The following is a 22075-nucleotide window of genomic DNA, read 5'->3' as shown; positions in this document are numbered from 1 at the left end:
ACTGAACCATTCCACAAAAGTGATATTCTCTCTGTCTCAAAATACTTGTCTCATTTCGTTTCTCGTGAGTTAAACTATATAATGACTAATATTTTATGACATATCTTTTCACTTATTAATATGAGAATACATTTAATGTCTAAATATTAATTTAATTTAATTAAAAAACTTAGTGAAATTAATAACGTGACAATTATATTGGAAAAAAAGGCTCATAAATACTCCCCACTCATGCATGAGAAAAGGCTCATAAATATCCCTTTTCCATCTTTTGATTTAAAATACCTTCAATTTATTTTTTTTGGCTCAATAATACCCCTAACCTTATTGAAAATGACTCAAAAATACCCTCCTTCCACCTTTTGGTTTAAAAATACCCTCAACCCAAATTTAATTGAATTGAATTCTTTTATTAATTAGTTAATTCTTTTATTTGTTCTAAAAGATAATTTTTTATTTATTCAAATTCTCTATATTAGCTCATCCCAAAAATTTTAAAATATTTAAGTCTAACTATATTTGAAATGAAAAATAAATTCTTTAATTTGTGCTATCAAACTTTTTAATAACAGAGAGTAAAGAAAAAGGATAAAGTTTGGCTAACTAATATATTAGACTTAAGGATTTATTCTCAACACTAAAAAAAATAACTATTTATTGATTCAAAATTTAAGTAGAAGATATTCTAGTAAGATGTCTATTTAATAATTTTTTAATTAGATAAAAATTGCATTGGACATCTTTTCTGTCAACACATTGATTACTTCATTCAGCCTTATATTTGTTTAAGTTAGACATAGTTTCGCGTTACGATTATTTTTATGACATTTGTTTTTATTTCTCCTGCTATCCATACTTTGGCTTGTCACCAGCTATTTGCTATTTTTTACGATTTTATTTCCTTTTTAGATTTCATTGGAATAAAATAATATTACAACTCTATTTACTTTAAATTTTTGTAAAGCAAAAAATATTGTTTTCTTCACTGTCTTCTTACCGTGTATAGTAGGTGCACGTATACAGTATAAACCATGTTCTCTTAATTGTAGATTACTATAAAGTTTGTTCTTACATTGATTCAAATCCTGGCCTTGAGAGCCGAGAGAAGATATGACAACCGATCTAATAAGATATTTTATAGGATTATCTTCAATTAAAGATTTCGGGCATAAGCAGTTAAAAAAAAAAAAAAAAAAAAAAAGGAACAAAAATTTTCCCCTAATTTCTGAGATTAATTTGTCATAGTGGCTCCAAATACTAGCAAAGCTGGAATAGCTCAGTTGGTTAGAGCGTGTGGCTGTTAACCACAAGGTCGGAGGTTCAAGCCCTCCTTCTAGCGTCTCAATTTTAGCATTTTATATGGGAGAGGTTTTATGGGGTTATTTAGTAGTCGTTCTCATTTGCCTTTTATTTTTCTATTTTGTTGTTATATTATTCTTGTAATTCTACTTCAATAACATTTCTTTTAAGTCAAGGTATATTGTTGTTCAAGCCCTCCTTCTAGCGTCGTTCACATTTGCTTTTTATTTTTCTATTTTGTTGTTATATTATTCTTGTAATTCTCTTCCAATAATATTTCTTTTAAACCGATGTATGTTATTGTTGTTATTACTTATTCTTTATCTCTGGTTATAATAAGTGTAGAAAAATGTTTTCATGTTCTCTAGTTAAGTCAACCTACTCGGATATTCTTTCTTTCACTTTTTATCGTCTCCTGCTCAAACATCTGAGATTGTTAACATTATGTGGTATGTCACAATCACTAATTTGTATGTGATTTCGGTTGTTCAAAGGTCTCTTTCTTTCTAATATATAGTTTCATTTATCCTAAATGGATATTTATATGAATAGATTAAAAGAGAGTAATTTTCAACAACCGGATCCGTGGCGCAATGGTAGCGCGTCTGACTCCAGATCAGAAGGTTGCGTGTTCGATTCACGTCGGGTTCAATACCCCGAATTCATATCCGGTCTATATTTTTTCTCCTTTTATGTTTTTTCCTTTCTCTTTTGTACAGTCCCAACTGAGAAAAAATTTCAACTAGGTGCAGTTTTTTGTGCATCCAATGGTTTCTTTCTTGCCATTGTCTGTAAGGAAGCACTTCGATTCATTGTGACTATGATGGTGTTGTTAGTTTGGTTAACCCAACAAAATCTCCTAGTAACATATATATATCAGGGAAAAAAGATAAATATACCCTCTAACTATGACAAATGGTATAAATATATCCTTCGTTATATTTTTAGCACTATAATATTCTTACCGTCAAAATTTTGGAATGTATATATCCTTTATATTAATGATGAAACACTTGTCACAATCTTAACCAGCAACCCGATATTTATTATCAAAAATTAAAAAATCCACCTATCTTCCATAAAAAAATTACCCACCCATGACCCAATTTTAACCTAAATCCCATTTCTTGGTGACCCGAAGACAGTCCTTCTAATACCACCACCGCTGCCGGCCATTCGGCTAAATTACTCCGGCCATCTGACTAAATTAGTTTTCTAGGTCATCGGATTTTTTTCTTTCTTGTAGATATAAGGGATTCAACTTGACTTATGAAATTGATTTATTGTTGTTGCAATATTTGAATCAGCACTCTTCAAGTTGCTCAGAGTTTGTTTGTGCTGGAGGTTCTTTTTCTCTTCCCTTTTTCTTTCTTTTCCTGATTTGGCTTGTAGTTTTGGCAGGTTAGGCTTTGTGTCCTTCGTTGTATCTTTGTAACAAAGTGAAAATGGGGTATGATATGTTCCTTCGCAATGCCTATAATTTGCTATCAGTTGGCTACATTTTCCGGCTAAAATGGTCTTTTGGATCATCGAATTTTATCTCTTGTTTGCATAGAAGATTCAATTTGGTTTTTGTAATTGCTGTATTTATTATCAGTTATTTACATTTTTCAGCTAAAATGGTTTTCTTGGTCATCGTAATTTTCTTTATTTTGCATAGAAAATTCAAATGGACATTTGAAATTGATGCATTTGCTAACAAATGGGCTTATAATGATAATTTAATTTTCCCTTTTTTTCCTTCAGAAGACTGACATCGATTACTCTTCTAGAGCTCCTATACATGTGACGGAAACGGGGAAAATGGTCGGGCGGCGGTGGTGGTCGTGATGGTATTGGAAGGACTGATTTTCGGTCACCAAGAAATAGGGTTTGGGTTATAATTGGGTCATGGATGGGTAATTTTATGGAAATGGGTGGGTTTTTTTAATTTTGAATAAAAGAATAAATAAAAAATTGGGTAAATTATTTAAATTGTGACACGTGTTCCACCGTTAGTAAAAAGGGTATATATGCTTCCAAATTTGGACGGTATGGGTATTAATGTGCTAAAAATATAACGGCGGGTATATGCATATCATTTGTCATAATTCGAGAGTATATTTATCTTTTTTTCTTATATATCAAATATACTAAGAGTATATTAGGATGAATTTATTTTAAATAATTTATTAATTGAAAACTGTTTATAAATTTTAAAAAATATAAGTAGGTGCAACCAGTTTATTTTTTAGACTTATAAGTTGTTTTCAACTTATAATCTACTTAAAATAAGTTTATTCAAACAAATTTAATTATTTATTGAGGCTTATTTAAAACATAAAATAACTTTAAATTAGTCAGTCAAATATTCAAAAAGCTAAAAATAGCTTATAAATCAATCCAAATATGCTCTAAGTAAAAAGCAAGAAGTTATAATATTGTTTTTCCTCCTCTGCCAGTGGTCGAAATAATACGAGAACATTAATATATTGTTGGTTTTTTTCTCAGTTGGGACTGGACAAAAGACAAAGGAAAAACATAAAAGGGCAAAACAAAGGGACCGGATATGTCTTCGGGAGATTGAACCCGACGTGAATCGAACACGCAACCTTCTGATCTGGAGTCAGACGCGCTACCATTGCGCCACGGATCCGGTTGTGTTGTAAAACGTTATAAAGAATATGTATATTAATGTTGAATTATAATAACAGAAATACCAATTAATGGAATTAAAGCAATGAGACATTCTTTTATTTTTATTTTAAAAGGATAATCATACACTGTTGGTAAGCTTCTTGTTTATATTAGATAGAACACAATTACATGTTGTTCAATTACAAGGTTTGAAAGGGACCTTATAGCGAGTAGTAGTAGTAATTTGATATTCATACAAGTTACCTATTTTATTTTATATAGGCTGCATAATTTTTCAGAAGATACAAAAAAAAATAATCTATACAACATTTTAAAAAATAAGTAACAAAATTATTATAGAAACACATAAACTTTAAATTATAATCCGCTTATATGAATAGTATACTCTTAAGAGTGTTTCCAATACAAATATACAACTCAGACAATCGATAATTCATCCATCGTCAGACAGAGAGGGATATAGGGTGGGGGAAGGCTAGCTAGGCAATTTTTTTCTCAAAAATAAATAAATAAATAAATAAATAATGCATGCGGAAGTAGGTTAATTTCTTTTTATGATTACAACATGTTTAATTTAATTATATTTATAAGAGGTGACCAAATATATCTGTACACACATAATTGTTTACTCAAAATTAATTATCTTTCCGGCTATTTTTTAAATTTACATTTGGTTTCCACTTTCCATAGTGGGAAAGAAGTCCTTTAATCGTTCATTCTCTACAAAATATATTTATGATTATTATTTAGATATACTAGTTGGCCAAGATCCAAAGCATGAACCAATAGTGGTACTAAATTCTCTTAGGTGGACATGATCCAAAGGTGATCAGCTCAATGATAAAAGGAATTTGAATTCTCTTAGGACATAGATTGATTTAATTATTGTTAACCACATGCATTTCTACTATTATTATTATTTTTGAATTCCTTGGATAAAATTATATTTCCGCTAATGTTCTTGATCTATGAAAATTCAACAAGATCAACTGTATTCTTTTTTTTTTTTAACTACTAATTTAATGTACGTGTTTTGCATGTATGTCCCACGTTAATCAATAAAGTTATATATAAATCGAATATAAATGTTATATCTATTTAAGACCACAAGATTGGCATTTCAATATATTTGACATATCTTTAATTTAATCATCACAATATTTAAAAGTTTTTCGTTATTTTCTTAATCTGCGTGTTAAATTAAAATAGATCAAACAAATTAAAATAGACAATGTAATTACACCAAAAAGTGATGACAACGTGCATATCATGTATATATAGTGTTAAAAATCATGTACATGTAGTAATGTATGCACGTGAATATTTATAAAAGAAGTAGTTACTTTTTCACCAAATAAATTAATTCTAATTATGATAGAAAATTAGGACAAATCCTATATATATATATAAAAAAAACTCCTAAACATGAAAATAATTAAATGACCTAAGTGGTTAAGTCTAGTTTATTCGTATTTCGACAACAATTACAAATCATCATATTTAATTACCGCATTAGATATCGACATTCACAATTATTATTCACCTCCTTCTTCTTGTTCACAAAAGGCAATTACTTCTTCCTAGTCAACTTTAACTTCTTCAATTCTCAATTTCTCTACTCATTACCATTTGCTTCAACTCCTTAATCAATATCATTAATTGGGTGGACCATTGTACAACACATATAATTTTTGGCTCCAAATAATTTTTGAGAAACACTTGAATTTTTTTTGGAAATTAGTGTTTGTTCATATAATTTACCATCACTTGGGTAATATATTTGACAAGCATCCCAAGTTTTCAAGTTTTAGAAAAACTAGAACTTGGGAACTTGAGAAGTTTTAAAAATTTAAAAATATCCCAAACTTTTATATTTTATAAAAAAACTATTATTTATTTATTTCAACTAATATTTATCTACCAACTTACTCCATTAATGTGGTCAATCAACACCATTAAATAATATTTTTATTTATTAATAAATAACCGAACTATTCCTTTCTACTATACATTTATAAAGAATGTCCATCTACCCTCTTAAATAAAACTTATCTATAAACAATGTCCACCACATGGTATGTAAATTAGTAATTTCGTTTTTGATAGTATTTTAGTGTCACGACCCCAACCCAACGTGACTGGCACCCACAATACTTATTTCAGTGGGAGAACCATTTCTACAACCAACTAATCAGACTCTAGGAGATAATAGTTAAATACTTGCGGAAGTAGAAATAAACCAGAAATAATATTGAGTTCCCATAAACTCGGCCAACTAGGTTAATAACAATGAAATGCGGAAGTAAACACATTCTAGAAACTGAAAGTCGTCATACCAAAACTCGAACTAACAAGTCTAGAGCAGGAGTACAACTCCAAATAGAAATAGATAAATAAACAGAAACATTATCTGAACATCCGAGTCCCAAAAGAAGGACTGAGATAGATAGAAAAATCCACGACAGCATGACAAAATAGCTCACCCTTGGACTTTGAACAACTTGCTAATTTTCTAACCTAGGTCTCTCTGCAACCGGCTGAATATGCCCTGTACTCAACAAAAAGGCAAAGCAAGAGTAATATCAGTACACAAAAACAATGGTGTACTGGTAGGATCATGCGGTTAGCCAGTAAGCGGATCATAGACAAGTAAATTTCAACACAATAGGCATATACATATACAGAATAAGTCAACCACATCTCAATATTTTTCACATGCTATAATTTCACGCAAGGGTCCTCTCAAAGGACTTATAAACAATCAAATTTATGTCGGAACGTGACACTCAATCCAAGTATATGTCAGAACGTGACACTCGATCCAAATACGTGTCGGAACGTGATACCCGATCTAAATTATGTGTCGTAACGTGACACCCGATCCCAAGATATCACAATCACAAGAACATTCAATGTTTACAATATTTATACCACCAAGAATAAGTTCATTACAATAACAAGCCAACAAGTGATCATTTTACATAGGATCTAACATGTTTCCTTATTTATATACACATATGCATATCATGAAGCAATTTAACAAGTATATGAAACACATACGGGAAACTAGACCATCACCTACCTCAAATTCAACCTTTCAGAACCTTACAACGCAATAGCCTTCCCTTTCCTGGTTCGTTCTTCTCGTTCTTGGTCTATAAACATTATATACATATCAAAGATCAATACAATGACCTAGCTATCAAGAAATATAACACAAATTCATTCTCTAGGCCAAACTCATGATCCTAAACTTACTCTAGGGCTATTTTCCACTATAGATTTTCAGTTCAAACCCTTGCCTAATGATTAACATTCATACTTCTAGTTTCTAAGAATCAAAATATGAATCTAGGGAGTAAAAACCTTACCTTAAGCATGGAAATCCATGGAAAATCAATGAAAATTGCCCTAGGTCGCCTATTGGGGTTTTAGAAACTGAATGTTGCAGAAAAGACCATTTCTGGTCTTTTTTTACGACTTAAGTCGCGATTGTCCCGCTCTGGCAGGATAGATCCCACTTTGACGGAACCACTCTAGCGGGTATAATCCTTCTCTAGCGGGATATACGAGAACAAAGAGCTTGGAGTTTATTCTCCAAACCCCCATTTCACAACACACCCCTTTCAAAGACTTATTAAAATATACCCCTCACACAAACTTCGATTTTGGGAGTTTTACTCGCCCGAATGCAATTCTACGAAGCCGTAAATGCTCCGTATCACCTTGTCTATCATCCTATCTAATAAAATTATGAATTTTACCTCCCATCATTCATGTTATCACCCTAGACCTCACCTGACTCAAAATTCATTCAATTCTGGCCTAGGCTCAAATTTTCCAAAGTTACTACTCGAAGTTTTCTGGCCCTAAACCTCTGTGCCTGGATGGACTGCTCCTTGATCTGCACTACTACCTCGCCCCCCACGTCTCCTAAAATTTCCTCCTCGCCCACTTTGTGGACTTCCTTTGCTACTTTTCCCTCCAACTGCTAGGACCACTGCTCCGGCCTGCTGTGGTGCTAAAACTGTCTTGCGGGGTGAGGGCACTCCCTCCGTATATGGCCCGATTCTCCACAGTTAAACAATCATAAGTAAAAGACAGACGGCTACCTGAGAATGATGCTCCCTGACCCTCATGGGCTTGGTACTACTATGAAGTACTTGAAAAATTGCTAGTGAAAGCGGACAGTGCTGACTGAATTGGCCGGGCAACAATCACCGACCTGCCTGACCCTCTGGAATAGGATCCCTAAAAGTTACCTGCACTCTTAGGTCTTTTAGACAAAGCTTTGGCTTGTCCATCATTCCTCACACCTTCAACTTTCTTAACAAAGTCTGTGATTTCGTTGAAACTCCTGCCAAACAAAGTCATATGAATAGAGAGTACCTGCAACTCGAGGTCCAACCCCTTCATAAACAACCTGATTCTCTCCTCATCAGTAGTGATCAGCTGAGTCAAGCAGCCACTGATAACCCTCCTTGCTCAAGGGCCATAAACTCATCTTTTTTCATTTCCCTCAAAGTGCAGGGCACATACTTCTCTAAAAAAAGAGCATGAAACTAGGCCCAAGTGAGTGGGGCAACACAAGCGAACAACACTCTACATAGGCCCTCTACCGCTGCTTAGCCTCTCCTTACAGCAAGAAAGTCACAAACTCTACTTCGTACTAATACACTACGCCCAGTTTGTGTAGCCTCTCATAACAATCCAGAATAAACTCGTAGGCATCATTATTTTTAGTACCCTGGAAAACTAGAGGTTTGAGCTTGAAGAATTTGGTGAGCATGCCATGCTCAATACCAGTCATCACAGGACCCATTAGGGGCATGAAGAATGCATATGTTCCTAACACTACATCTTTTGGCTGAACTACGACAATAATTAGACGATCAACAAGAGCTGGTGGGGATGGCGCTAGTGCCAACTAGCCCACTCAGGAATGCCATAATCTGTTGGGCCAAGATTGGATTCATAGAGGGAATGCCAGCAGCCTCAACTTGGGCACCCTCCTCTTGTCCTACCTGTTGCTGCTCCTCTTCAGCTTCTACCTCTCCCTCAAACTCATTCTGGGGAGTCGAAGGGGACTCACCTGCCAGGACCTCCTCAATAGGGACCCTTACTTTGGCAGGTGCTGCCCTATCTATGCCCCTGCCTTGTCTACCTCTCCTGTCTCTCCCTCTGCCACGCCCTTGAATGGCTGGCTCCTCTTCGGGCTCAATTAAAGCTACTGGATTGACACTATTGTAACGCGTGTTAACCATCTGCAGATAAGAAAGTGAAAGCAATTAGATACCAATTTCGATTGGAATCAAGTTATAACACAAAAGAAGGAAGATAGTCAAACTTTTCCTAAATTCCTGTAGCCTCTCAAAAAAAATACAGACATCTCTGTACCATCCCGTAAGACTCTATTAGACTCATTTTGGTACGACGAGATTAATAAATCTAGGCTCTGATACTAACTTTGTCATAATTCCTGTTGACACCCAATTTTGACCACTCACAACTACTTTTCGAATTGCTATTTTAATAAATAAACAATTTTTCAAAATTATTTCTTTATTAAATAAATAATTTATATTTAATTTTATCCAATAAAACATATATATTTTTACGTTAGTGATTTATAATATTTTTACTATTTATTAATATTATAACTATTATCTTTACTATTTTTATTTTTTTTAATAACGAACCTCATATGTTCGAATATTTTAACGCATCTATTTAGCGTATATTATGTACGTGCGTATTTTGTCTATATAAAAAATATTTCTTAACTAAATTTATTTTATAATTTACTTATTATATTGCATATCTATTTTAATACATTTTATACATGTACATTGAAATTATTATTTAATGAAATTTATTATATAATTTTATATTAATCACGCACACATTTTCGTATATACATACGCATGTTATATATATATACCACTACTTAAATAAAATTTATGATATATTATAATTATTAATTAGATAGAAATCTATTCAATTTTTCTCTATTTTTATTCTAAATAGTCTTTTCTCTAAATTAAATGCATATATAATCCAATTTAAAATCTTAAATCCACCTTTAAATCACAACCATCCATCTCATCTTTATCAAATACAAAGATCCAATCCCAACCGCTCATCCAAATTAATCAACGGTTAAGATTGCATCCCCCATTTCTAATTACAAAACCCAAAAGGTTTTTCTCTTTCTTCATTTTTTTGGGTCATCTTCTCCAAAGGAGAAGAAGACAACCATAGCCGCCGCCTGTCCCTCATCTCCCACGCTTTCCCTCTCTCTCTCTCATGCTACTCTCTTCTTCTCTCTTTTGTCGTCAGCCTCACGCCGCCGCACCATCGACGAGCAGCAACCAACAGAAGCGGCGACGACGTGCAGCAGCCCGCCTCTGCCACCAGCTCCACCAACGATGGACAGCAGCTCCTTCAGCTGCAGCAGCAGCGAACCATCAACAGCTGCAACGGCGGACAGCAGACCTTCAAGAGACGCGCAGCAGCGGCGACAACCTGTAAACCAACGACGACCCTTCAAAGCTTGGTATTTGGGCCTATATATTTTGGGATCTAATTGTTTCAAAGACGGATCTACAAGATCCGTCCCAGGTATGCTTCACTTCATCTTTTAAGTTCTTGATGATTTTGAAGATCATTGATGTCTATGTGTTCCTAGACTTACATCTTATTAAAGTGTGTTTTAATGCGGCTTATGTTCTTATTGCTATGTTTAAACTGCTTGCATATGTAAATATTAAGGTTTGACATGTAATTTTAAAATTACCATGGTTGGAGTGCTCAATTGTTTGATTTAATTCTGGGCACAACTTCAATACTTTGCGATAATGCATTGATTTGGTAAACAGTAAATACTATTTGTCTTTGTTTTATGATTCCGAACATATTTCTTAAACATATGTGGAATTCAAATTTGCTTGTTACTTATGTTAATTTAATATTTTTTATGATTTGGTGTTATTAGATTTTGTTGTTGTCTGGGCATTTTGAATAAGTTACATAAAGAATTGGTTATTTGTAGATCTTTGTCATACTTCATTTTTCTTGATTGAATTTAACAGTTTGTCGAAATTAGATTGAATTATGCATTTAGTTCAATTATGATACAACTTGATTAGTTAAGTAATTACTCTTCAAGTTCGGTGAGCTCTAAATTAATTACTATAATCTTCTTAGTCTTGTATTTTAAATATTATGATTATGACTAATTCTTTGTTTGCTTAGGTTTACATACTTAATGTTCTAACTGGATTTGTTGTTACCTTATTTAACTTTTACTCGTCTCATTATGCATTACATACTTTCTTTGGTTAGCATTATTTTTTTTTTAATTGCTTGTTAAATTATGAGCATGATGTTGTCTATAATTAATTATTTTCTCTAAAGTGATTTACATAATTTTTCTACATTATTGATAGCGGGTCCCTCTGGCCATAACTTTTGACTTTTGAAAACATCCTTTTTGAATATAATTTGGAATCAAATCTGGAAAAGCAGAGGTGGATTGATTTGCTTTTGACAAAATCTTGAAAACCTTGCCATTTTCTTTGAAATAATTTATGACTTATTTGGTTTGAATTTGAAATGTGGCCGGTTGTCTTTTGACTTCATGGCCCTTCAGAGTTATCAGTATAAGAACAAACACAGAACAGACAGAGAGAAAAGGGACGAAAAACAGAGAAGAAAAAATAATTTTCTACTTTTCATTTTTTACATCTAATATTCATTACAACACAAAAGGTTTTTTTTTTAACAAAAATACTTAGTGCTTTTAAGTTCTTTCTGCTGCCTCTTTGCTACTTCGACTTGTTTGGATCTCGAATAGTGCTATCACTTTCCGTTGGCATATTAATAAATTCATATTAATCGTATCCAGGTTAGTACCAATTCCCTTTATATATTGGTTTATTATTTTAAAATGTGTTCTTGCTTTGTTTGTTTGCTTTGTTGTGGTAAAATTACATAATCATGATGTACCTCTATATATTTGTATATCGCTTGTATTTTTTATGGTTTAGCAGGATTTGGATTTCAAATGCAAGACATGAAGATGTTCATTTGGAACAAGATTCAAATAGTTTTAGTTCCTGTCCTATTATTTCTATTTTTGTATTATTTTTTCTTAATTATTTTGGCATGTAATACTAAACTCTTTATATAATAAAAGGGGGAAGAATACATGGGGAGGGAATATACTTGCTACTTGCTTTAGTGATTTATTTTTAGTTCATCTTAAATTTATGTGTGCTTGAATATATGTGAAATTAGTTATACTACTCATTTCCCCATGCTTAAGTTCATTTATTCACGATACGAAAATTTTATTTTTTACAAGAGGTTTGCTTTAATAAAAAAATAATAAAATAAAAAATGATCTAAAAATAATTTGTTAAATATTATTTATCATCATATATGTTTAAAAAATAATTTGTCTATTTTATGTCTTATATTTGTTTATGACAAATCTCATTAAATAATTACTTTGATAATATTTCTACATTATAACTTGTATTTTAAGCCTAAAATCATGAATATAGTTTTAAATAATAGCTTTATCATATTAACTATTTAGACATTATATATGTAGGATCTACTAAATAATTTTGAAATGTAGTAATAATCATATTTAGATTTAAATGCCATTTTGTGTAGACATCATGTTCATAGGATTTACAATTTTAATTATATCATGTTTAAATATTTTAACTAATATTTTTAACATGCTAGTCATTTGAAAATCATGTGCATAAGATTTTATGTTAAATATCATATAGCAAATCATGTCTATAGGATTTGATGAATATTTAAGTATTTATAATATTATGGGCCTTGCTAAATATTTTTTAAGCTCGTTATATGGATGTAATAAATATTGGCAAAATATTATTAGGTAGTTTTAATATGAAATAATCCCTAGCTTGAAAGATTTTTCTTTGATATTTTATTTAGGAATCACACCAATAGAATTTTAATAATTATTTTTATATCCAAACTATGCCTATAAAATTTCAATAAATGTTTATCATGATATTATGTATAAAAATCATGTCTATAAGATTCTAACAAATATTTATCGTATTATTCCATTTTGAGGCCATGTCTACATTTTAATAAATTTTCATTTCATTTAGAAACCATATCTATAGTATTTTAATAAATCTTCAGCATGTTATTAACTAAAATCATATTAATAGGATTTATAAACACTATTAGTTAATAACTAAAATTATCAAGCATGCCTTCTTTATTACAATCGCCTTTGTAATTAACATTGCCTTCATATATTTAAAATAATGAAATTTATTGTCTATCTTATTCAAGTTTTATATTTTACAATACCTACGTCTGATTATATGCATACACATAATTATTATGACCTTCACGACTTATCTGTGTTTTCAAGCATGCTAATTAATTAATTAATCTAGAGGCTTATTTGAGATTTTATGTGCTAATTGCTTGTCCTATCTATTTTGTTTGACGATGTGTCCAATTAGGACGCCTATATTTTCTTTGGTCTAAAACCTACCCTAATAGTATATCCAATGCCTCTTGGACATTAAGTTGGGTCGATAGACACGCTTTAGGACGTTAGTTTTTATTTCTTTTAGATCGCTTTAGGATTATAATAACAAATGAACATAGGAGGGGTAGGGGTAGTTAGGCCCTTCGGAAATGATGGAAATCGACCCGAGCAGAAAAACGACAAAAACTATATTTTGTCTTTCGATTAATAAGCCGGCACTGATCCGAAGAATATGAATATATATAAATATTTTATCCTGTCTATTCTAAAATATTTTCATTGATCTATATTTGGGGTAGTTTAAATGTTAAAAACTAAATTATTTTCATCTACGTATCACTAATTTCTATTGTCTTTAATTTTTTATTTTTTTATATATTTTTTTAGTTAATAATATTTATTTATCCTGTGTTAATTCTAACATTAATTGTTTAGTTTAACCTAATTAAATCCCTTAAAGAGAAACCATTTTTAAGTTCGTTTGTTTAATTTAATTAATTCATTTAATTATCTTTTTTTATTTAATCATTTTTTAGCAAATCTATTACTCTTATAAATGATCTAAAAATATTTTAAAATTTATATTTCTTTCAAATTGTTTAATACTTTAATTATTGTTAAAACACATTTTTCCAAAGTTAGTCAAGTAATTTTCAAATCGTTGGACAACCGCATGTTAGCGGCTATTTTAAGTGCTAAAACCTTCTTAAAATAGTAATATGAACCTCGTACCTTTTTCTCTAAATTTGTAAGACTTAAATCTGTTAGAGTCTTTTAAATTAAGTTTTCTTAATTTTTTTAAAAAATTAAGTGGCGACTCCTCTTTTACTAAAATTGATTTTTTCTTTATAAAAGTTGAAGTTGATTTTAAACTCTAGTCCATTTTTCGACATAACAGAAATGGCGACTCCGCTGGGGACTAATTAGGTTCTAACCATTAGATTTGATTGTTTATTTGACTAACTATTTGGGTTTGTAATAATTAGTAATTTTTGTTTTTCTTAATTGTGCAATTATGTGTTTAATTTATATATTAAATTGTTATTTGCATTTCATAGCATTTTTCCTATTTAATGTATAGTATATTAAAGAACGATTTTGCGGTACCGCAGTCGGACTTTTTATACTTAATCCTTTTCGGAAACGATCGACAATTTATTGATACGCCATGCGTCCAATGGTTGTCGTAAGTTCCAGCCTGAGTTGTCCGCTTGGGTTACCAGTCTTGCAAAAGTCACTCTTAGTCAATCTAGCGTGGAGCAAAGCCAAATCCCTAATTTAGTGCATTGGCCTAAGACGACCCAATACCCAAGGCATATTGGCCCATTAGAAAGACCACCTTAAGTTCAAAACGGCCCTTGGCCTAAATGGACAAGCATACCTATATGTTTAAATTTGAAGGTTTTATACGCGGTTTGGCAAACCATTGTCCCTCGGGGCTGGAAGTTTTTTTTTGTAGCTTAGTCTAGTCAAAGAAGGACCTTCAGTAAATAACACTTCATCCAAAAGGCGTTGGCGTTCGGAGATGTCAAGAAATCAAGAAAGAAGGATTTTCCACGAAGGCTTAGTTAGGATTGTTCCCCTGCGTGGGACTGACTATTTATATCCCTTTTTTCCATTTATGTATCCCCATTCAAATTATTCATAATATTTGTATAAATATAAGTTTGGGGACAATGGAATGTTTCAAATGACGTAATACATCCTTCAAATCGTTAGGCCTACCTTTGGCACAAAAAGGTCACATATCTATTTAGGATGCGCAATAATTGTTTGTGTGCTATATGCTATAACTGTTTTGTAAATATGTTGCTTTATTTGGAGACATGCTAGTCCACTCTTTTAGATTTTTTTTAGAGCCTCATAGGCATAAATATCGAGTCACTATCGATAGTGCATCCAAATATTCAATGAGTCTTTAATTTCCCAACAAAATTCGAACTTTACACTCAAATCATAAACTTTGCTTTCTCATCTCGACAAAAAAAAAATGAAGTGGTCGAACTACGTAGGACCTGAATTCTCCTTTGTGAGATACGTAGGCAGTCTTTCAAGGCTCGATCCCTGTTTCTGAAGTTTTCAGTTTTTCTCATTCTTTCAAAGAAATTGAGAACTTTTTCTGCATCTAAGAAAAACAAGGGTACAAAAGTTGAAACGCAAAAAAAAAATCTGTGATTCACAAGTCAACTTTTCTCACACATTTATCATAAAATTAATTTTTGTCCGTTTACTCTTTCTTCACCCATAGATTAATTTGTCTTAAAACAAAGCAACATTTATGTGTTTAGAATTATGTGATATTTTGCATTAATTATTACAAGCACAGACTAATACTTTGGCTTTTGAGTTATTTTTCTTTTTCAGGGAAAGACTAATTTATGTCGGAAAACAAACTTGCTTACTTCTCAAAGATCGAGGGTTCAACAAAGTTGTTTCTTTCTTTGTAGGGGCTGTTATCAAAGGACATCATGCGATAAATGAAAGAATCTCAATTTGGAGGTCAATTCCCTCTCCCTAACTAAGAAGTTTTCTTTGTACATAGAAGAGACGACATTATTTCAAGAGAGGGGATCACGGGACAAAGAGTTCATGGGAAATACCGATGACATTAAATTTCACAAGACACCAATACACAGCCTGAAAGATAAATCGGGGGAGTCTTTGACTATGAAATCTTACTCTTATATCTTGTTACTTATTTTTTTATAGAATGGCCCCGCTTTCACACTTTTCTCATATCTTTGCAGGAAAACTGTCCCCGACAATAGTCGGGGATGGTTATAACAATGTATGATTCTTTGAATAGTTGGAAGAATTCAAATCATAAGAGACAATCCTCAAGAAAAACACAACAACAATAACCAGAGCTCAAGAAATTAGATTTATTGGAGAAGTATCAATTTGAGGAAGAAAGATATAGGGTGATAAACATCCAACGTCTATATTAGATGAAGAATTAAAGAGATACATATTCCAAGAGTCTCCTAAAAAATGATGTAAAAATTCAAGATAAACAAGAAATAGATACTGAGTATGACAGCATAAAATACTGAAAGCAGAGAGCTAAATATTTGGACAAATTATTGGAAACAAGTGTTCAACAGGATGCAAATACTAATTGAGAAATTATAGGAAAGCATAGAAAACATTGAAAGACAATCCTTTCCAGTAGAAGAATTATCCCAGATTCTAAAAAGAGCAGATAATTTCGTACAATTTGTCCTCCAAAATGCACCCGTTATTACCCGTCACCAGGACAATGAGTTATGTTATCTACAATTGTTTGTCAAGTCTGCATGAAGAGGACATCATCAATAAATAAATGTAAAGATTTTACTAGTACTGATGTAAAGGAATCTCGAGACTTCAAATGAGAGGTTTTGGAAAGGGGAATATCGGCAAAGAAGGGATTATTTGGGTCAAAGAATTCTCTAATATATGTTGAACCCGTGTTCAGTAAGGCAGGAGAGACAATTGGTGTAAATTACATAGAATGGAGATAACTGATCAGATAAGGAAAAGAGAAAAAAAATGGCAAAATTGCAAGAAGAGATAGTTGTACAGAAAGCCAAGGAGACTGAACTTAACAGAGAAAACTATGCGAGAAAAACAAATGCTTGCAACCATGTCTCATTAGATTAGATCCTTTTGTCAGGAGTGATCAATATGATCGAGATTTTTTCTACCATAAAATTGGATAAGGAACATCGTTAGCTTGTGAATGTAATATTGTCTTCAGAAGATTTGGTTCTTCAACTAATAAATGACATCATTGACCTTTCCAAAGTCGATTCAGGAGTAATGAAGTTGGAAGCCACAACATTCCGACCAAGGGAGGTTATAAAGCACGCTGCAGCATCTCCACAGAAAATATTAACATTGGAAGACCACACCAAGTTTGTCTAAAGCTCTAAATTATTTTATATATCATATCTGCAAGAACTACGCACACCTGATTCTCATCTCGATGAGATACGTAGGCAGCCCTTCTTGGGTTCGGTATTTCTTTTTTCAAAAAAAAAATGATTAAAAAAATAGAAAATAAATAAAATAATAAATTGTGTACATATGTTAAGTGTCATATCTTCTTGATTGGAACGAATACAGTTAGGAGCATGCGAAATATTTGGTATGATGAAAATGATTGGCTTTGTGGTAAACCATAGCTTCTGTTGGTATCTTTCATTCGTACTTTTGTGATGCTTGAAAATTCTCTTGCGGGCATTCAAGGTAAGAATATAACCAACCTCATGGCTTCATGTGCATTGTGTGGTGAGCTTTAGATTAAAATTCAATTGCATCGCACTGTTGATCTAGAACTTGGCCTGATATGTTTGTTGAGGCGAAATCCTGAGTTATGTTTGGTTTGAGAAAGGATTGTAGGCCTTTTTTGACCCGATTGTGCCTTTCAAAGCCTACCAAATAACATTAATCCCTAGTTTTCCCACTTTGAGCCTAAAACCTTTTCTTTGGAATACCACATCTTAGCCCTTTCCCTTCTGAGTGCTTACATGCACTATTCCTCTCTTGGCCCAACCTCCTTGAGCGCACCAAAAACATGCAAATTATAGGAGAAGATCCAACTTTGAAATTGCCAAAGGCAAAAGACGTAAAGTCTTCAAAGTCAAGAAAGCAAAGACGACTTTCTCATAAAAAAAAAAAAAAACCTCCTACAAGGTCGATGTAAGACAAAAAGGAAACTACTCCAACAAAAAAGGAGAAACCTCAAAAAAGAACGAAAAGAGAAAAGCTCTAACAACTAAGGACTCAAAGAAGTCAAGACAAAAGAAAGAGGTGAAAAGAGGAAAAACTCTATCAAATAAAGACTCGAAGAAGTTGAGACAAAAGAAAGAGGATTAGACGTCAAAGGCGTATCAATCATCAAAAGCATAAATTCAGTGTGATGCTCAAGGAGATATTAATTCACTTTTATCCCAAATTAATATCCCACCCGTTCCCTAAGCCTACATTACAAACCAATAAACAAGCCCTATATGATCTCATTCCAAATATTCTCACATTAGTGGAGACTTACATGCAGGCCAAGCATTTGGTATCACAGTTGCATGCGTTGAACTTTCTTGAGAGTGTGAGTGCACTTTGTAAAATGTTCTCAAATCAAACACTTCATATATGTGCGAAATAGAACTTTCTTTATTGTGAGGGCACTTGAAACATGATGATTGGTATAATTCTAAGCCTTTGTTGGAAGCAGGATGAAAAAAAATCTTGTCGACACTTAAGTATGTTTGAGGTACTACTTGAAGCTATAGGAATTACCTTGAAGTCAATCTCAGTTATAAGAAAGGAAATGAGAAATATTTCTATGCATTCCTAACTGTTGATACCAATTGTAGTCAAAATTTGACTATCTCTTTACATTCACTTAAAAAAAAAAAAACTCTTGCATTTGTCCTTTGAAAGTGGATAGTTTGCTCTAAATAATGTAACATTAGGCTAATCCCATTGATGTGAAATGCATGTTTTACTTCATTGAATCATCCATATCAAATGGGTGGAATATCTCGTGTTTTTAAGCTAGAAATGTTGTAAGTAATACAGTTTTCCATGTCATTATGCTCATATTACACATGTGTCTACTGATTATCTTGTCTCAGATTTTGCAGCATTCATTATCCAGAGAATTGGAACTACATTTGACCTGATTCCTGCACCAACAGGATATGTAGGCGCCACAATGGCTCGGTCATGTTCCTTGTAAGATTTTCATTTCTCCCTTATAATGAAAACTGGGACAGAATTTTTGAGAAGATATCAAAAATTCAGAAAAAGATACTATCTCTAGCAAGTTAAGATTGAAGATCATGTTAATATATGCAACTGGGACAGAATTTTTGAGAAAATCTCAAAAATTCCACAAGAACGTCAAAATTCTTTTTTCAGCAGCTCGAGATTTATCAAGAGATCTAACTGGAAAGAATTTTTGAGGAAGATTCCAAAAATTCCATCAAGAATTGTCAGAAGTTCGAAGTCAACTTCAAATGATCTCCAACATTGCTAGAATGGAGCGAACTCGAATTCAAGATGCGAGCCACCGAGGCCTCGTATAACTTCTATCAAAGACATGAGTTCCCATGAACACGAGTTTTTCAAAAAAAAAAAAGAAAAAAAAAAGTTGTCAAATCATCCAAGAGGATGACATTGCATTATCATTTTCAAGAGGGTCATTGCATTCATTTGCCAAGAGGGTCATTGCATATCATTGCCAAAAGGGCCATTGCATATCATTGCCAAGAGGGCCATTGCATATCATTGCCAAGAGGGCCATTCATATTTCATTTTATTCATATTATATTACCGGAGGTGGTAATATCATTTGCCAAGAGGGCCATTCATATTTTCTTTTATTCATATTATATTACCGGAGATGGTAATATCATTTGCCAAGAGGGCCATTTTCATTTCCATTGCATATCATTGCCAAGAGGGCCATTGCATATCATTGCCAAAAGGGCCATTGCATATCATTGCCAAGAGGGCCATTGCATATCATTGCCAAGAGGGTCATTCATATTTCATTATTCGTATTATATTACCGGAGGTGGTAATATCATTTGCCAAGAGGTCCATTGCATTTTCATTTGCCAAGAGGGCCATTGCATTTTCATTTGCCAAGAGGGCCATTGCATATCATTGCCAAGAGGGCCATTGCATTTTCATTTGCCAAGAGGGCCATTGCATTTTCATTTGCTAAGAGGGCCATTGCATATTCATTACCAAAAGAGCATTGCATTTTCATTTTCCAAGATGGCCATTGTATATTCATTGCTAAGAGGGTCAATACATATTCATTGTCAAGAAGGTCATTGCATATATCCTACCAATGGATCTTTATTTGTCCTATCGATGGACCAACATATCCTACCAATGGATCTTCATTCGTCCTACCGATGGACTTGCATTTATTTTGCCTAGTATCCTTTCAATGGATCATCATCCGTCCTATCGATGGACCAACATATCCTACCAATGGATCTTCATTCGTCCTATCAATGGACATGCAAATATCCTACCGATGGATCATCTTTATTCGTCCTACCAATGGACATGCATCATATCCTACCGATGGATCAGCTTCATTCATCCTATCGATGGACACGCATTTTGTATCCTACCAATGGATCAATTGAGATTTTTAACATATAAAAAGAATGAAAGTGTGCAAACGACATCAAAAAGGATGCAGCCCAATGTGGAATCTTTCTGTAGCTACGAACTGGACACAATCCGAAGAGGAATATCAGGCTCATAGGGCATGAGCTGAGGAACGACTTCCACCACAGTAAACCACATTTCTATCGGAAGGCGTGTGGTTATTTCGGGGTCTAACCATAATTCCAAAATCCGTATCAACCCCTTTTAAAAAGATGAAATGTGGTCGGCCAAAATTGGATTTGTCAATTTTCTTTGTCCACGATCTCTTTTATCAATCATATCCAAAGAAAGGGACAGCTGTTGACACCCAATTTTGACCACTCACAACTACTTTTCGAATTGCTATTTTAATAAATAAACAATTTTTCAAAATTATTTCTTTATTAAATAAATAATTTATATTTAATTTTATCCAATAAAACATATATATTTTTACGTTAGTGATTTATAATATTTTTACTATTTATTAATATTATAACTATTATCTTTACTATTTTTATTTTTTTTAATAACGAACCTCATATGTTCGAATATTTTAACGCATCTATTTAGCGTATATTATGTACGTGCGTATTTTGTCTATATAAAAAATATTTCTTAACTAAATTTATTTTATAATTTACTTATTATATTGCATATCTATTTTAATACATTTTATACATGTACATTGAAATTATTATTTAATGAAATTTATTATATAATTTTATATTAATCACGCACACATTTTCGTATATACATACGCATGTTATATATATATACCACTACTTAAATAAAATTTATGATATATTATAATTATTAATTAGATAGAAATCTATTCAATTTTTCTCTATTTTTATTCTAAATAGTCTTTTCTCTAAATTAAATGCATATATAATCCAATTTAAAATCTTAAATCCACCTTTAAATCACAACCATCCATCTCATCTTTATCAAATACAAAGATCCAATCCCAACCGCTCATCCAAATTAATCAACGGTTAAGATTGCATCCCCCATTTCTAATTACAAAACCCAAAAGGTTTTTCTCTTTCTTCATTTTTTTGGGTCATCTTCTCCAAAGGAGAAGAAGACAACCATAGCCGCCGCCTGTCCCTCATCTCCCACGCTTTCCCTCTCTCTCTCTCATGCTACTCTCTTCTTCTCTCTTTTGTCGTCAGCCTCACGCCGCCGCACCATCGACGAGCAGCAACCAACAGAAGCGGCGACGACGTGCAGCAGCCCGCCTCTGCCACCAGCTCCACCAACGATGGACAGCAGCTCCTTCAGCTGCAGCAGCAGCGAACCATCAACAGCTGCAACGGCGGACAGCAGACCTTCAAGAGACGCGCAGCAGCGGCGACAACCTGTAAACCAACGACGACCCTTCAAAGCTTGGTATTTGGGCCTATATATTTTGGGATCTAATTG

The 22075-nt window shown here is 32.8% G+C and overlaps 2 long non-coding RNA genes and 3 other non-coding genes across 5 annotated transcripts; 4 read left to right on the top strand and 1 right to left on the bottom strand.

Annotated features, from left to right (window-relative positions):
* Positions 1 to 1265: 1265 nt before the first annotated feature.
* TRNAN-GUU (transfer RNA asparagine (anticodon GUU)) lies at positions 1266 to 1339 on the top strand. The gene has a single exon. It is a non-coding gene; the product is annotated as a tRNA-Asn (tRNA).
* A 539-nt stretch (positions 1340 to 1878) lies between these two features.
* TRNAW-CCA (transfer RNA tryptophan (anticodon CCA)) lies at positions 1879 to 1950 on the top strand. Its single transcript has one exon. It is a non-coding gene; the product is annotated as a tRNA-Trp (tRNA).
* Positions 1951 to 2275: 325 nt separating this feature from the next.
* LOC129901093 (uncharacterized) lies at positions 2276 to 3143 on the top strand. Its single transcript, XR_008769754.1, has 2 exons — positions 2276 to 2643; positions 3046 to 3143. It is a non-coding gene; the product is annotated as an uncharacterized LOC129901093 (long non-coding RNA).
* A 719-nt stretch (positions 3144 to 3862) lies between these two features.
* On the bottom strand, positions 3863 to 3934 carry TRNAW-CCA (transfer RNA tryptophan (anticodon CCA)). Its single transcript has one exon. It is a non-coding gene; the product is annotated as a tRNA-Trp (tRNA).
* A 7785-nt stretch (positions 3935 to 11719) lies between these two features.
* LOC129900995 (uncharacterized) lies at positions 11720 to 12239 on the top strand. Its single transcript, XR_008769737.1, has 2 exons — positions 11720 to 11842; positions 11988 to 12239. It is a non-coding gene; the product is annotated as an uncharacterized LOC129900995 (long non-coding RNA).
* Positions 12240 to 22075: the final 9836 nt, after the last annotated feature.

The sequence above is a fragment of the Solanum dulcamara genome, chromosome 8, assembly GCF_947179165.1.
Source record: "Solanum dulcamara chromosome 8, daSolDulc1.2, whole genome shotgun sequence".
Taxonomy (NCBI): Eukaryota; Viridiplantae; Streptophyta; class Magnoliopsida; order Solanales; family Solanaceae; genus Solanum; species Solanum dulcamara.
This window is presented reverse-complemented; position numbering and strand designations above follow the sequence as displayed.